General features: G+C 43.5%; 1 pseudogene; it reads left to right on the forward strand.

The window, feature by feature from the left end:
* Nucleotides 1-2985: 2985 nt before the first annotated feature.
* LOC138260080 (histone H3-like) lies at nucleotides 2986-4502 on the forward strand (annotated as a pseudogene).
* Nucleotides 4503-4917: the final 415 nt, after the last annotated feature.

Genomic DNA, 4917 nt, shown 5'->3' on the forward strand with positions numbered 1-4917 from the left:
ATTGCAGTAGGCCTGCTAGCTCTGAAATACCCCCCTGGGGTTAAGTATATGGTTACACTGCATTACTTTCTCCTGTTTTTTCATAGGGTTAGCTCCTTTAGGGGCTAACAATATGGTTACATGACCATATTTCTTACAAACAATCATTTTGTTATGGTGCCCTCTAGAGGCTGTTTTGGCGTTACAGTCTAATGCCAAAAGTTTATTTCTGGTAAAGGTGTATATGATAATGTATACATTTTAATATTCTCTCCTTATTACAATTATGACCATAATTCAGGCCAGATTAACATCCTTATTACACTATGATTGTTTGAACACTCTTGGTATGTTTGGGTGACCCTTCTAGTTTATTTCTCCTCTGTGGCTGTCTTGTGTCTTTTTTGGGAGAATTGTGTTAGAGTGTTGAAAGTGGTATTCCATTGGAATTAGCATGGCAGATTTAAATTAAAATGTTAAATGGCAACATTTTCTTTTTTGCTGCAAATAGACGAAGAAGGTAAATGGAAGTGCTTTAGTTATATGCAGGACCACTGGAAGTATATGGCAGGAAAAGAAGACATTATGAGGGAGGATTGACCAATTTATGTGGCAAGCAAAGTCCAGTTATGAATTTACAGTGCCAATAGCTCTAACACAAGGAAATGCAAGACCTAATGCATTACAAATGGTTGTTATCTACTGTGTTAGTACTGAGAGAAACCTTGGGATAAAGAAATCCCTGCTTACATAGCTCACAATTATCCCTCAATAGGTCTACAGTTTACATCTAAAACAGCCTTATTTAAAAACAAAATCAGACATCTTCAAATCATTCTACTCATATGTAATTTCATATTTTTATTAAAGGGCCTTCATCACAGATTGCTCTTCTTGTAAAATGTTTTTTTCCTTTTTCTGAGTTGGTCTGAACTGTTTCAACATGTGTGTATAATATTTTTAATGCTGCAGTCTTACAGTGGATTTAATGTAATCTTTCCTTCTTTTATTATTGTATTGTTGTAGGAGTAAGTAGGGAGTGTATGTTAGCAGGCAGTGCAGAATCAGATTTAGGCCCGTATTTATATTTTTTTTAGCGCCGCATTTGCATAATTTTTTTATGCAAAAGCAGCGCAAACACAAAATACAATTGTATTTTGCGTCAAAAAAACGACGCAAATGCAGCACTAAAAAAGTATAAATATGGGCCTCAATGTCTCGAAGCCATGCTGAGATTTTCCGATGCAAATCTTTTACACAAGCACGGCCTACACTTGAGAGCCCATCAAATCATTCCCGATTCTGACTCACTATGACATAAAAATAGCCAGGCGGCATTGTCCCTCTCCCTGGAAAATAGACTGCACCCTCTCTGTTTTTCTGATGCTCCAGCCCCTACACACCCCTTTCCTCATCCGTAGGTCATCATCTCTACCCTGCCTCATCAGCTCCAGTGTTCGTGCTGATCTCGTACCTCCTTCGCCCCCTCAGATGCTCTCCTCCTACACCTGGTTTACCTATCCATTTTGCCCAAGCTTGAAGAATTAGCATTGCCATTGCTTGTTTTTGTATTGTTGAGGTTTTATACTGTATCTGGGTTTCAGACCTATCAGCAAGCCCTAACTGTTTAATTTAACTACACTTTTATGGTCACCTATACAAAGGGTGTAATCCGGTTATCAATTTGTGATGTGATAGTACTAGAGGGCCAGGGTCATGCAGGGCATACTAGAGAGTCCTCCACAGATACTGCCCAGCAATGACTATCGCTAACTGCTCTAAACCCCAGGGAAAAGCCGCGAACCCAGGATTTAGAGATCAAGTGCAAAACAGTAGCTTAAAATGTGAAGTATTATTAGTGACAATATAGCACTTGGAGTACCCCTTGCTTTTCCATATTTGCTTGTGCTTGGTTACTACCAGCATTTTGTCGGTGGCATTTTCCATGATTCAGCACAAATGTAGTACATTGCTCAAAACATATTTGCCAACCCTAATGATTTAGGTGGTAGGCTACTGCTTTTTTTGGCAGTCCAACCAAATCTTTGAATGAGGGTCCGTTTAAGGCTTTTTGGGAGGCTGGACAGTGAGAGAAAGTGGTAGTAATTCTCATGCTATCTGAAATGTAAACACCACAAAGTTGAGCCTGTTAGGCTTCAGATGGGCTGAGGCTGACAGTTACTAGGAGTTGGGGGATGTAGGGAGCACACAGGGAGGTAGGTGTGCATTAAGGGTAGGGGCGTGAAAAGCAATTATATACTGTGTAAAATAAATGTTCCATTGAGTGCTTTCTTCCAGCTGGGAAACGAAACATGCTGGGGAATCTGTGAATGCACATTTCTAGAGTAGAAACTAATATTCCCTGTGTAGGAGTGGATTATGATGCATGAAGCTTTATAACAGGAGCCTTTGACATTGAAATACTGGCCCTGCATAAGTCTGTTAATAGTTGATAGGGTTGCAGCAGGAACTAAGTGTTTTCTCACAAAAAAGATTTTCCCCACTATTGGGGAGAAACAGCCCACCTTCCCCATAACAAATATTAATTTCGGTACCTACTGCACCCACATCGTGTGTGCCTCATTCTACAACTCTGCATTCTGGCACTTAGAAGGGGCGGCTCCTCTGCTATAGCGGAGGAGTGTCGCTCCCCCCCACCGCCAGCAGCACTAGCTGCAAAACTTTTAAAAGAAAACAATAATAAACTACATTTATTATTGTTTTCTTGCAAAAGGGGAGGGCCATGGGGCTGTGACGGTAATGAGGGGGAGTGCACAGCACTCCCCTTCAGTGTGCATGTATGTTTGGCTGGCCGTCTTGGACTGGCCAAACACACATGCTCACTGGGCTCTCTCCAACCCAGCAATGCAGCCACTGCGTTGCTTGGTTGGAGAGAGCTGGCAGAGACTTGCACTCTGCCTCTCAGTGCCCTTGCTGGGTGCTCCGTCCAATCTCAATGCTGCTTTCCTGCTGCTGGCAGCATGAAAGCAGCATGCTACCAGCAGCATGAAAGCTGCATTAGGATTGGATGTGGGGCCTGCTGGGAGCCTGTTCCTGCAGTCGAGAACGGAGGAGCAGATTGGCACAGCGCAGTGCGGCAAACAAGGTAAATTTTTTTCATTCTATTCCCCCCTCCTTTTCCCTCCCGCAAGCCGCCACTGGCACTTAGAGTTACTTCTAACATGGACTCAAAAGTGCCAGCATGGAATATGCTTTAGCTACAAATTGAGGACTAAGTGAAATTGTGAGACATGACTCAGTCATTTTTTGGGTATCCATGTTTTAATATGTCTATTGATTTTTATATTCAAATTTCAAAACAGGAGCACAAATTTGACAGTGCAGCCCAGCAAATAACAGACAGTGGCAGCCATCTCAAAAAGTAGGTTGAAGCTCTGGCAGACACAAGGTTCCTGACCATTACATCTTCTAACTGCCTATATATTTGCATCCATAGGTACCTAAATGGGTGGGGTGTTTATATCAGATAACCAGCAAGGCAGGAACAAAATCTGCAGCCCCATCGTCAATCAGGGGGAAAAGACTAATAGGTCAAATACTGACCCAAATGTCCCTAGTTACATTGACAAAGGTAGTAGGGCTGTCTGGACACTGCACATATACACTAATACAGCGTCGGCATAGAGAGACATGATGGTAGCACTCCATTAATTAGGACACCATGTTACTCCCCCATATGCCACACATGAGCGAACAATAGTGGAGTAAGGGTACCCCGCCACTGCCCCCTCTCCACGTGGCATAGTTCTAGACATTACTTACTCAGTTTGTACTAAGGTAATGGGGCAGATGTACAGCAACATGTTGTTTTGAAAATACGTTTATATCCAACTGTACACAAGTGTCATCTGCATTGAGAATGTAGGAAACACCATGCCCATGGGGGGCAGAGTTCTCAGCTGTACACATAGCAACATGATTCATGTCAATATGCCTTCACCCAACTCGTCAGTCTCAGTTGATAGTGTCAAAGGCCTTATCCAGATCTCTCGCGACAGACAATCAGATACACATTCTATCTTGTATTTCACACAGAGTCACCTCCCACTGTTGCTCTGGCATGTATCAAGCAGCCTGCCCGAAAGCCCATCAGAGGGAAAGCAATTCTCAAGCAGCTGGCCACTAAGGCTGTCATCAAGATGGAAAGTGATTATCAAGCAGCTGGCTACTAAGGCTGTCCGCAAGAGCATCCCCACCACCGGCAGAATCAAGAAGCCTCACTGATACCAGCCCGGGACTGTGGCTCGCCACGAGATACCCTGCTACCAGAAATCCACTGAGCTCCTCAGCCCTTCCAATGACTGGTGTGGAAGATTGCGTAGGACTTCAAGACCGATCTGCTTTTCCAGAGATTAACCGTCATGGCCCTGTAGCAGGCCAGCATGGCCTACCTGACTGGGCTCTTAGAAGACACCAACCTTTGCACCATCTACACCAAGAAAGTCACCATTATGCCCAAGGGCATTCAGCTGGCCCATTGTATCCAAGGTGAGAGGGCCTGAGGAGACCACAGAGTAATTTAGCATGTTTAACACACACGTCCAGTATGTTATAAAGGATGTGAAAGAAATGCCTTCTATTTGGCGAAGTGCTTCTACCAGAGACAAACCCACTTTGGTCAGGTGTTCCAACTCCAGGAGCACCTTCTGAAATCTAGCGGCAAGCACCTTCCTTAAGATTGTGTAATCTAGATTAAGCAGTGACAAAAGATGTTAAGACTTGCTATCAAGTGAACCATGGCAGGGTTTTGGCAGAACTACCACTAAGGTGTCTATAGTGATGGGGTACGTACTGTCTTCTCCATGTACATATCTAGCAAAAGTTGGGCAAATTCATACTGAAATCTCTTGTAAAATTCAGCTGGTAAGCCTTTGCAACCAGGTGTCTTCACTGGTGCAGTCTGTGTTATTGCCTGCC

The sequence above is a fragment of the Pleurodeles waltl genome, chromosome 2_1 (assembly GCF_031143425.1).
Source record: "Pleurodeles waltl isolate 20211129_DDA chromosome 2_1, aPleWal1.hap1.20221129, whole genome shotgun sequence".
NCBI classification, from domain to species: domain Eukaryota; kingdom Metazoa; phylum Chordata; class Amphibia; order Caudata; family Salamandridae; genus Pleurodeles; species Pleurodeles waltl.